The sequence below is a fragment of the Coregonus lavaretus genome (genome assembly GCF_964263955.1).
Source record: "Coregonus lavaretus genome assembly, chromosome: 2".
NCBI lineage: Eukaryota > Metazoa > Chordata > Actinopteri > Salmoniformes > Salmonidae > Coregonus > Coregonus lavaretus.
This window is the reverse complement of record NC_139989.1, coordinates 83,138,361-83,151,848: the sequence shown is the minus strand read 5'-3', so window position 1 is coordinate 83,151,848 and position 13,488 is coordinate 83,138,361. Positions and strand designations below refer to the sequence as shown.

Here is a 13,488-nt window from a genome sequence, read left to right as displayed (position 1 = left end):
CTCAATCTGTCTCAGCTCATGTTCATTATTGACCTCTCCTCTTCCACCCTCTGTGATGTAGAGCTCTGTGTAGATCTTATTGAGAAGTGTTGGGTTTCCTTGTTTAGCGATCCCCTCAAATACACATTGAAACTTCTTCTTTAGATTAGATTTGAGTTCACGTTGGCAAATCACAGCAAGCTCATCTGAATCTAGAAATAACACAGAGGATATTAATATTACGTATGTTTTAAAGCCTACATTATTCTAGGACTGTTATGACATTTTAAATTATAATAATTTTTTCGCTTAACTGACTGTATAAATGTGTAAATGTTTTCATAATGCATTACAGACTGGTGTGACTGATTATATTATTATTGGTATTCTCTCTCTCTCTCTCTCTCTCTCTCTCTCTCTCTCTCTCTCTCTCTCTCTCTCTCTCTCTCTCTCTCTCTCTCTCTCAACACAACACATTCTTCTGCTACTTGATGAGGTCACTAGGTGTTGTGTTAAGGCTGCTACAATATCATTGAGTTACACAGCTACTTTAGCTGTACTTTAGCTACAGCTTTTAAATGTTTGTTATAAAACAGCATTCAACATGAGGCAGACAGCTCTTACTTTTCTCCAGTGTGTCAGCAAGCTCCTTCTGGTTCATTTTCCTCAGGACGTGCAGTGTGATCTTCAGAGCCCCCTCTCTGGCACTTCTCTCCTGCTTCTCATCTTCAGCATCCACCACTTCCTTATCCTGCTTCTGACTCTCAAAGCCTTCTGGAGTTCTGGACTAAGAATCCTCTTGAACATCTTCAGCTCGTTCTTCACAAATGTTATAATATTCTCTTCAAGCAACTGAAATAAATAAAGTAAATAAGTTAAGCAAGAGAATAATTGCTTTCTCATTAACACATTAATGAATGATTGACAGAACAACTTTACTTGAGGTAAACAAAAACAAATGTACATAACAGGACCACATACACTGAATATGGAGGCCAGGTCTGTTTGATGACTCTGGGAAGACTGACCACTGAGAATCTCTGACTCTGATCTCTCCTGTTGGTTTCTGTGGACAAAACATGAGATTACATTTCCTCATCCAGGGAGTGCACACACACACACACACACACACACACACACACACACACACACACACACACACACACACACACACACACACACACACACACACACACACACACACACACACACACACACACACACACACACACACTCACACACACACACACACACACACACACACACACACACACACACACACACACACAGAGGGAATGTAGTGTTTGGGTACAGGGGAGGTTGGTCTCTCCTGCTTGATTGGACTTCAACACAACCGAGACAAACATTACGTCTCTCATCTACTCTGAGCTCAGATGGGGAAACATAAGAAGAGTTTCATTCCAAAACGCTATATATCCATTTTCAGAAATGTTCGTAAATTAGCTTCTATTGTTTAAAGAAATGATCAAATAAATGGTTGTGTTTTCTCACTATCTAATCATGGCAGGGTGTTGTTCAATGACAGGCATGTGTTTGATTAAAATCAATCACTTAATGGCTTCATTTCAGAGAGACAAATGTTTTTTTTGCAAAATGCTATATATCTGCCTCACTCTCAGAGAAATAAGTAGTACTGCTAGGTTTTACAAAGTTAAATGTAACAAATAACTACATTTTTAATAAAGAACTGTACAAATGATACACTTGTGACATCAATATTTAAATATTATAAATAATAATTCAATACAGTAATATGAGATCTGTATGTAAAACATTTACATTTGATATTTTAGTCATTTAGCAGATGTTTTTGTCCAGGGCCTGGTATCCCAAAAGCATCTTAAGGCTAAGTTAATCGTTAGAACCTTCGTAGGAGCATTGTTAAATCTCTGAGCTGTTTCCCCAAAACCATCGTTATTAACGTTGCACTTGAAAACGCTCGTATTCTAACACCTGCCTCAGACCACTTGTAGAACAGCCAAGTGCGTCGTTAGATGCTTTTTTGCCCTCCCGCGTCACTTTATACACAGAAGATCTCCGCTAAACATAGAATCACATGGTTTATCCGTCTCTCTGTGACCGCAGATAAATTCAGAACAAAGTTGACTTCAAATACAAAGTTGCCAATGTCTTTGCAATTGATTCAAACAAGGGAAGTACACAAATTATGCTTCAAATGAAAACCGAGATAACTGCATTAAAATATAAACAGTAGGCTATAGGCCTATTTCAATCATATTGAAATATATTCCATGTTCAATATATTTAGTTATATTTTGCTACTTGTAGGCTACTGTCTGTAATTTGTCTCAATATATTTCATGATGTGTAGCCTAACATGTGCACAATGATGTGCCGAATCTGTGATTTAGTGCATTTTTATTGGGTAAGCACTAGAATAAACTACCTCAATATTTGCAGCCGTAGGTAGTAATATCTTTCTAGAAGCTGATCCCCAGTCAGTATTGTGAAATAATTCTAATGTTATGGAAAGATTTGAATGGAGAAAACTGATCCGAGAGCTGCGCTCCCCTTCTTTCGATCCTATCAGTGTCGATACATGCTCCACCGGTTGTGGGTTCGATTCCCACAGGGGGTATGAAAAAAAATAATGTATGCACTAACTGTAAGTCGCTCTGGATAAGAGCGTCTGCTAAATGACTAAAATGTAAATGTAATGTGACTGATCCAGTTTCTGCTGGTCTGCCTGCGGATATGGAACTCTGACCTGTTCAACGGACGTGCGACCTTGTCCCGAACCTGCTGTTTCGACCCTCTCTCTCTCTCTCTCCTTATCTCTCCCTACCACACCTTCTGTCTCGACCTCTGAATGCTCGGCTATTAAAAGCCAACTGACATTTACTCCTGAGGTGCTGACGTGTTGCACCCTCTATAACCACAGTCATTATTATTTGACCCTGCTGGTCATCTATGAACATTTTAAAATCTTGAAGAACGATTTGGCCTTTAAGCAGACCAGGCCAGGGTTTAGGGTTTGAGAAGTCAAAGAAGTAAAAATGACTTCCTTAGTTGTTAGTAAAAAATGTGTTTAACTCAGCATTGTTGGTTAAGGGCTCGTAAGTAAGCATTTCACAGTAAGGTCTACACCTGTTGTATTAGGAGCATGTGACAAATCTCATTTGGATTGATTGATTTGTTCATTTTATAAATGTTCTGTCTTTAGTAGTTGAACACATTATTACTTCAACCTCGTGAAACTGACAAACTGACACGTTTTCATGTTAGTCAAAAACAACTTTATATGGAAGGAGTGCCTTTGATTTGACGGCCTGCACATGCGCAGTTCGGCGTGAGACGACCGTTCGGCATGAGACGACTGCTCGACCTGATGACATGTTTTTACGCATGACCTTCAAATTCAATCAAATGAAATTGTATGTCACATGCGCCGAATACAACAGTGGTACACTTTACCGTGAAATGCTTACTTACGAGCCCTTTCCCAACAATTTAGTTAAAAAGTAACAAAAATTAGCTAAATAAAAAAAGGAAATAGTAACTAATAAAATAACAATAATGAGGCTATAAGGAGTACCAGTACTGAGTCAATGTGCAGGGGTACCAGGTAGTTGAGGTAATAACTAGACTATATACAAGGAGTACCAGTACTGAGTCAATGTGCAGGGGTACCAGGTAGTTGAGGTAATAACTAGACTATATACAAGGAGTACCAGTACTGAGTCAATGTGCAGGGGTACCAGGTAGTTGAGGTAATAACTAGACTATATACAAGGAGTACCAGTACTGAGTCAATGTGCAGGGGTACCAGGTAGTTGAGGTAATAACTAGACTATATACAAGGAGTACCAGTACTGAGTCAATGTGCAGGGGTACCAGGTAGTTGAGGTAATAACTAGACTATATACAAGGAGTACCAGTACTGAGTCAATGTGCAGGGGTACCAGGTAGTTGAGGTAATAACTAGACTATATACAAGGAGTACCAGTACTGAGTAAATGTGCAGGGTACCAGGTAGTTGAGGTAATAACTAGACTATATACAAGGAGTACCAGTACTGAGTCAATGTGCAGGGGTAACAGGTAGTTGAGGTAATAACTAGACTATATACAAGGAGTACCAGTACTGAGTCAATGTGCAGGGTACCAGGTAGTTGAGGTAATAACTAGACTATATACAAGGAGTACCAGTACTGAGTCAATGTGCAGGGGTGCCAGGTAGTTGAGGTAATAACTAGACTATATACAAGGAGTACCAGTACTGAGTCAATGTGCAGGGTACCAGGTAGTTGAGGTAATAACTAGACTATATACAAGGAGTACCAGTACTGAGTCAATGTATAGACAAGTTTTTGAGCCGTTTCCGCTCTACTTCCTGAACTCCTCCCGTCGATGCAATCCACTTCCGTTCTGCCGGGCTGGGTTTGTTTTGCTAGCTAGCTCCGTTGTGCCGACAAAGCACTGATATCGCAGTGACAAAGAGGATATAAAAATTACAATTACAACATGAAGAAAAGTGGTTCGGGAACGACGTGTGCTGTAGTTGGTTGCAAAAACTCGAGAAAGCACCTGAACGAGTGGTTAGATAGAGAGTGCTACGACCACAAACCAGCTACGAAGAGGCAATGTCCATGCGCTCCATTGTTTACATTTTTTCGCAAGCCTGATACCGACTCGGAATCAAGGACCTGGCTGAAGGCATTGAATCTAAAGAAACCACCCCTCAACGTTTTTGTTTGTTCCTATCACTTTGTTGACCAAAAACCTACCAAGGATAATCCTTTCCCAGAGTTGTGGTTGGGATACAATCGCCCTCCCCAGCCAAAGAGGCGTCAACTCACCCAGCGGACCACTGCCTCCCCCCAGATAAAGAAACGCAGACTTGAATCTGAGGGTAAGTTCAGCAACTTTAGCTATGAAGCTGACAATACTGTTAATTATGAAGAAGTTGTCATACATTAACATTGCTACCGGTATTTTGCTAAGGCAGTTGATTGTTTTGGAGATGGGACAAACAATGCCCACGATAGCTACATCATTAATTGTGTGTGTGTGTGTGTGTGTGTGTGTGTGTGTGTGTGTGTGTGTGTGTGTGTGTGTGTGCCTGCCTGCGTGTGCCTTAGTCAACATCATAAATACAATGCAAGGTGGCAGGCTGTTGTGATGATGATTGTGTGTGTGCGTGTGAGTGCAATGTTGTAGTACACATTTTTCCATTGTGATGTTTATAGTGAGAGGACTCTATGCCTGCATTAATTTTGCTCCATCCATGTTTTCTCTTCCCCTTTTTAGATGCTCCAGAAACCTGTCAGCCTGTCTGTGAGGCCGAGCCTGCTACACCAAAATTTCGAGATGCCCAGACCCAATGGGAGGATCCGTCACATATTGATCACATTTACTGTTCAACAACACAGTCTGTGAAAGTAGACAAGGCCACACAGTGCGAGGCAGAAATGGGTCATAACTAGACTATATACAAGGAGTACCAGTACTGAGTCAATGTGCAGGGGTACCAGGTAGTTGAGGTAATAACTAGACTATATACAAGGAGTACCAGTACTGAGTCAATGTGCAGGGGTACCAGGTAGTTGAGGTAATATGTACATGTAGGTAGCGGTAAAAGTGACTAGGCAATCAGGATAGAGATTACATCTCCTCATCCAGGGAGTACACATACTCACTGACAGACACACACACACACACACACACACACACACACACACACACACAGGGAGGGAATGTAGTGTTTGTTTAATATTGTTTCAGGACTATGAAAATGGAAAAAAGGTTTAGCCTATGGATTATGAAAACAACAAAAATAAATGGGAAAATGGGAGAGGAGAAATGACTAGAGACAGTGTTGTTTAACTCACTGACCATGACCCATGAGTTCTTCTTACCTTTGTTCAGTAGAAAAGTCTCCCTCTCTAAACAGTATAGGATGACCCATAGACTGGTCACTCTTCATGGACACACAGCTGGGTACAGGGGAGGCTGGTCTCTCCTGCTTGATTGGACTTCAACACAACAGAGACAAACATTACGTCTCTCATCTACTCTGAGCTTAGATGGGGAAACAAGAGTTTCATTCCAAAACGCTATATATCCATATTCAGAAATGTTCGTAAATTAGCTTCTATTGTTTAAAGAAATTATCAAATAAATGGTTGTGTTTTCTCACTAGCTAATCATGGCATGGTGTTGTTCAATGACAGACATGTGTTTGTTTAAAATCGATCACTTAATGGCTTCATTTCAGAGAGACAAATGTTTTTTTAATGCATTTTCTGTTTGGGGTTTTAGACTGGGTTTCTATATAAGCACTTTGTGACAACTGCTGATGTAAAAAAATTATTCTGGGAATGCATATGAAGCAGACCAGGCCAGGGTTTGGGGTTTGAGATGTCAATGAGAGATAAAAATGAGATAAAAATGACTTCCTTAGTTGTTCATTTAGAAAATGTTCTGTCTTAAGTAGTTTAACAAACTGACACATTTTCATGTTAGTCAAAAACAACTTTATATCGAAGGAGTGCCTTTGATTTGACGCCCTGCACATGTGCAGTTCAGCACAAGACGACCATTAGACACAATCAATTAACATTAATTGAGTCACCTCTGGTCGAGAAAATTGTATTTTCCTGGTACATTCATTGTCAGATTCATCAACCAGCAGCGAGCACTCTGCCTTCTAGCACAAGCGAGGGGCATGTTGAGGTACATTTGCTAACCGGGAGGGTTGCATGATGTAATTTATTGGCGGGCTGGAAGACGCACTCTTGTCTTTTCTATTCCGAGGTTGTTTACTCCCAATATCAGATATTAAGATAATTTTTTATAATACATGAATACTAGGGTTGAGGTTAAAGCATCTGACTAGTGATTATTTACCAGGGGTTCAACACCTGCTATAGTCACTATTTAATTGCTCTTCCAAAAGCAACACAGGCCTAATACGAGATATATAACTAACTAAAGTAATGAGTGACCATCTTAGAAAATCATGGGACATATAGTCTTTGGTTGCATGCTATTTTATGTGAATCATATTGCTGCTTGTAGCCTATAACTGATGCTTCGTGGTCTTATGCTGCCATCTATTGGAAATACTTAGCAATTAAATTGGTTGCATGCTATTTTATGTTAATCATATTGCTGCTTGTAACTTATAACTGATGCTTTGTGGTCTTATGCTGGCATCTATTGGAAATATTTAGCAATTAAAAGTGATTAATTCAAGTACAGACATTGGTGAGGCAGCTGAGAATAAAGTGTATTTTTCTTGTTAATTCCTTAGATCAGTCTCAAACCTGCCCCACCTATCCCACGCCATTTTCTGGACTTTCACATAGAGGTGAGTAGGTCACCCAGTTCAAACCACATTTGAAAAATAAAATAAATGTGTCTTGTTTATCAAGCGTTCTGCCTTGCAATAATACATATCATAAAATAACTAATAACAACAAAATTATCAAAATGCTATTTAATACTATAAATGTATTTACTAACATAATATTATTACTAAAATAGTTTCTAAAAGTGTTCTAGGCTACCCTACACTTAAGGCTGAAATAGGTAATACGTAGGGTAAGAGTTTCTGTATAGCACTTTGTGACATCTGCTGGTGTAAAAAGGGCTTTATCAATACATTTGATTGATTGTTAGGTTTAGGGTTTTTATGGCAAAAAACAGTATTGTTTATAGCTCTCTTGCGCCCCCCTGTGGCTGTCTGTGTTTACTACATAACTCATTCATGACACTTGCTAGGCTCATAATCTGAGGTAGCAACTGCATCAGATCTACAAATCCATTAGCTAGACCACCCGATTAGACAACAATCACCCCATTATATCCATTTGGTTTGCAACTCTGTGAACCTGTACAGCATTCGCTCAATTTGATGCCTACTAATAAAGATTTCGATGCATATCAAATTACCCAGCAGCCTTTTAGAAACAACAAATCACAGATTTTTTTAAATTTCTTAATTAAAAAATGTCTTCTGGCTGTTTAAATCGGCCACCTCTTGAAAAAGAGGACAGGGACATGCGTTTTGTTTAGGTTGTACACCTTTTTCTGAAAACATGGTTAACCATGACCAGAAACTGTTTAACGTTTCATGGCTTTTCGCCAGCCATCGCTAGCGCTATGGGTTACCACAAGGTGTACACAGGTGAACTGTGAGCCATAAGTAGGTGTAACCTTGTTAATAATAAATTACCTGAGGTAAACCTACAGGGTTAACGCTCACCAAGTAGCCGTAACCTTGTTAATAATAAGTTACCTGAGGTAAACCTACAGGGTTAACGCTCACCAAGTAGCCCTAACCTTGGTAATAATAAGTTACCTGAGGTAAACCTACAGGGTTAACGCTCACCAAGTAGCCGTAACCTTGGTAATAATAAGTTACCTGAGGTAAACCTACAGGGTTAACGCAGGCAGGTCTCATTGATAACAATAGTGAAGCTGGCATTGTGACGCAGAACAATGGGCTGGGTATAGAACGTTCTGAAGGCGAGTCGGTGTCACGGAGCTCAATAGAACTAATAGGAGCTGGTAGGGTGAAAAATACCCTAAAATAAGGCCTGTTTTTTCGCGATTACTTCATAACCAGGGACAGAAGGTAATATTATGAAACTGTGCTCCATGGCGGTTGAAATTAACTAGTTTTTCTCCGAAAAAAAGCGTTAATAAAATAATATTCAAAAGTTCGGTCCTTGGACACAGAGGGATTAAACACTAAAGTTACCGTCCATCTAGTGAAGAGAGGAGAACCGGACAGAGGGAGCATAGGCCAGCATCCGTCAACGAGAGAGGGAGAAGCCCTCCACGGTATTTAACAGGTGGAAGAAACAACCCGGGAGCTCCATCGGTCCACAAGAAATGCAGACAGCCGGTGATGATGTAGTGGTAACTAGGATAACTAGGATGCTGCTGGTAGAGTAGCTAGCTTAGCTAGCTGTACCGACTAGCTTGGCTAACTAGCAGGTCGTTCGTCTGTCCCTCGTCTCGAGGATGATGACGAATCCGGTTAACCGAGTGAAAAGGATCTGGCTACACTCATACTGTCCCTGACCAAAAAGAAAATTGAACAATAAACTTCGGTGTCTCAACACTGTAACGAACTCCGTCGTTATTCCCCAACATCACCTCAGACCACTCTGCGCGTAACTGGACAATATGTTTGGCGCCAAACCGTACGAGGACGCGGACAGTTCTGTACGTGGACGCGGACAGTTCCAGAACGCGGACATGAGCAGAGCAACACAATAAACTAAACCCAGTCTTTACAGTGGCTTATGTTAGAAATATTCATATATATATATATGTATATGTAAAACAAACATTCAAAGTTATTTTATAACAATATTTTGAGATCTGGGCCCATATCCACAAAGTGTCTCAGAGTAGAAAATGTGTCGTATAAGTGCTGACAATAAAGACTTCTACTCTTATGGGTATAAATTAAAGCTATGCATGAAGCCTCTAGCCCCACCTAGTCGGTAGATATTTAGGACACCTCATGAGCTGTCCTAACCAGTTAAGAGTTAACAGCAGGTGTCTTGATAATACTATAGAATAATGCAGCGAGTCAGTGGTTCCTGTGCCACATGTAATTGCTTTGGAGTAGTTTAAATAATGTTTCTATATTTCTATATGATCAATCCATAAATAATATAGATCTACATGCAACAGTATCTCTTCAGCTTTTGACAATGATTTATGTATAATAATGATGTATAGTAAGTGTTGGTGATTCAATAGCCTAGTTAATCATTCCATGACTTTTAACACACTATCTATCTATGTTTTGCACAGTCTGGCAAATGAGTTGGAGCTGTGGCAGGTGTTGGACCTGTGGCCGAAAAGTGTCCAGTTTGAATCCCGGGCCGGGCGCTGGAAAGAACGGACGGAATTGATCTGATCACTGTAGGGCTGTTGTGTTCACGTCCTCAAAACATTCACCTTTCGTTGGGCCCTTGAGCAAGGCCCTTAACCCCACAACATGCTCTGCACTGCAGCTTGAACCTGTGCTGGGCTCAACTGTATGTGTGAGGTCTGCTGTTTGGAGGGGTTAAGGACGGAGCATACGTGGGCCATCGTTCAAACAAAGAGATGCCTCCCTGGCCACCAGTGTGTTTGCATATAACCAAGATCAATTCTACCCCCATACAGTACTTTTATACACAGTAATTACTTTTTTATATATAATAATAATAATACTACTAATAATAATAATAATAATTTCTTATACACATTACATTTTGGATAGATAGTACTCAGACATTTATAGTGTTTACAGTAATGACTATTACCGATCATGATCTTTTTTAATCCCACCCCTCTGCTACTCTCAGCCCCGCCCACCTATCTCCTTAGAACATCCTCTTTTGATTTCCACCTGCCATGTTTTTTTCAACTGTGCTGTGATGTCATACATGCATTTTTAACCTTTCTTGTCGCATAGTATCCACAGACTGTAAGTTAAAGATACATATTTTTCGTAAGAGTATTATTCTGTTGTTGATTGACTGACTATGGCTTTCCAAATCCCCAGCAGTTCTGATCAAAGAATCCTATAAAAGTTTTCTATATAGAACTTTTAGTGGTTCGATATATTAAGCAAGTGATATAACCTTTTTGGTTAAAACAGGAGTGAAGAGTGTGTTGATTTGACGATAGTATTGTCAAAATTCTGCTTGTAACAACGATCAGAATTAGTAAAAACAATAAGGTTCTGCATGACAACATATTAGACAATAACTAAGAGTAGGATCAATGATTGTGTCATGCAGAACTTCTATAGATGTGTGTGTATGATGATAAAGATGTGTGTGTGTGTGTGTGTGTGTGTGTGTGTGTGTGTGTGTGTGTGTGTGTGTTTGTGTTTGTGTGTGTGTGTGTGTGTGCTGGTGAGACATCCACATATCACAGTCAAATATACAGGATACAAACATTTCATTCCAGCTATATAGCGTTTTGCTAAACAAAAATGTATACACAAAAATCTATTAATTAAAATCTTAGAACAACAATATTTTACACGCACATGAAGGTACCCATAAGCAATCATTTCTGATGTAAAATAACAAACGTGAAACAATTGTGGGAATAACGTTTTAGAAATAAACTCCTTATAAATTCTTAAACAAAATTGTCATCTCACCTATTAGCTTTGGTGTCATGTTCCCCAGAGAGACTCATTTTAGAGGCAGGGCCCCCCTCCTCTATCTCCCCAGAGAGACTCATTTTAGAGGCAGGGCCCCCCTCCTCTCTCTCCCCAGAGAGACTCATTTTAGAGGCAGGGCCCCCCTCCTCTCTCTCCCCAGAGAGACTCATTTTAGAGGCAGGGCCCCCCTCCTCTCTCTCCCCAGAGAGACTCATTTTAGACCACTGACCCCTAAACAGAGATGCAGCATGTTGGTTGTGGTGAACACAGGGACAACTAATTATTGAAGGTCAATTGTTCTATTTTATTCATTATCTCTTAGAAATACAACATTTACTAAGAGATACGTCCGAACAGTCAGGAGATTTAATGCAATCACATCAACATGTAGTCATGACTGATATTTCTCACCTTTTCTCCATGTAGTGAAGTTAATAATAATAATATTAATATTAATAATCATAATAATAATATTAATATTAATAATAATAATAATAATAATAATAATAATAATAATAATAATAATAATAATAATAATAATAATAATAATAATAATGATGGATCCAGTTCCAACATATCTCTAACTTTGAAGTATATAGTGGGGTCCCAAATTATTGACTCCCTTGATAAAGATGAGTAAAAATGACTGTATAAAATAAATCATTCAAATACTGAGCTATATTGTATGCTCAAAACAATGGTACATTAAATTATTTTATACTAATACGTTTGCTCAGAGAAAGAGATTTTGTTTAACAAGTAATACTTTTTTTCTCAAAAAGGTAGGGGTCAAAATTGACCCCCCCCCCCCTTTCAATACCTCCCTTGCGAGGATAATGGCACTGAGCCTTTTTCTAAAATGTTTTATGAGTTGGAGAACACATTAGGAGTGATCTTAGACCATTCCTCAATTTAGAATCCTTCCAAATGGCCAACTACAGGAAGGTAAAGGTACAACTAAACACACAATAAAGAAACAAAGCTCCCTAATTGACAGGAGGCTTGAATCTTAGTCATTTACCCACCGGCCTCTTACTACTATCCCAATGTATACATTCTACCAACATCTTACATAAATAATCCCTGGTAGGATCCTTACTACTATCCCAATGTATACATTCTACCAACATCTTACATAAATAATCCCTGGTAGGATCCTTACTACTATCCCAATGTATACATTCTACCAACATCATACATAAATAATCCCTGGTAGGATCCTTACTACTATCCCAATGTATACATTCTACCAACATCATACATAAATAATCCCTGGTAGGATCCTTACTACTATCCCAATGTATACATTCTACCAACATCGTACATAAATAATCCCTGGTAGGATCCTTACCTTGCAGCCTGAATTCAAAAACAGAACATGTCAAATCATCGAGATTTTCCTTTGTGCTGAGAAAGAAACCTTGGGAAAAGTTTATTCACCTCCCCAATGTCAACTGACTTTGTGTAATTTTTGTTACTGATTAATTTAACATCTGCTAAAGTCTAGTGACATTGACCCCATGTCAGAATAATCAGAAAACCAGTTGAACCTGTTTAGGAGAAAAGCCATGGGTTTACAACATGGCTGTGTAGCTACTGCTAGAGGTCTCATGGATGGAATGGCATTTATATTTTTAATAATTTCATCATTAATAAACGGTTTTGTTATATTTCATTCTGTCATGTATATAAAGTGTAATATTGGGATGTAGACTCAAAATGTAATACATTTCTACTCTATATCTGACATGGTCCAGGTGTCTTCTTTTTATTAAGCCCATAACCATGTGTGTGAGGTGTGTACTTTTGTTTCAAAGTAGATTTGTTTAAGAATACCAAGAAACACTGTGTGACCCTGATTTAGGCCACTGCAGGACAAGGTTAATCATTAAAAACAATACGGAATGAACAACTTGCAGTGTCCAGGTCCAGTGATTCAAGTCTGAGGTTCCATCCCAAATGGCACCCTATTCCCTCCATAGTGCACTACTTTAGACCAGGACCAATAGGGCTGTAGTAGTGCACTATATAGGGTGCCATTTGAGGAGGCAGACTAGGTGTTATCCAGTCTTCTCTCTCTCTCTCTCTCTCTCGCTCTCTCTCTCTCTCTCTCTCTCTCTGCCTGTGATGTCACAATGACGCAGTCAAGATTCATTCCAAAATACACCTTAACACCACAGCAAATCCTCTCATGACAGACTCAATAGACTCCTGAACACCACAGCAAATCCTCTCATGACAGACTCAATAGACTCCTGAACCCCACAGCACATCCTCTCATAACAGACTCAATAGACTCCTGAACACCACAGCACATCCTCTCATGGCAGACTCAATAGA

The 13,488-nt window shown here is 39.3% G+C and overlaps 2 protein-coding genes across 2 annotated transcripts in view; both read right to left on the bottom strand.

Annotated features, from left to right (window-relative positions):
* LOC311141405 (NLR family CARD domain-containing protein 3-like) overlaps positions 1-13,307 on the bottom strand; it is a 674,300-nt gene extending 660,993 nt beyond the window's left edge. The window contains exon 1 of the mRNA XM_084176721.1: positions 12,500-13,307. The gene's annotated coding sequence lies outside the window, so the exon portion shown is untranslated. The remainder of the gene's footprint in view (positions 1-12,499) is intronic.
* The window catches only part of LOC311140907 (NACHT, LRR and PYD domains-containing protein 3-like), a 466,410-nt gene that overhangs the window by 229,468 nt on the left and 223,454 nt on the right, over positions 1-13,488 (bottom strand). The gene's annotated exons all lie outside the window — the stretch shown is intronic.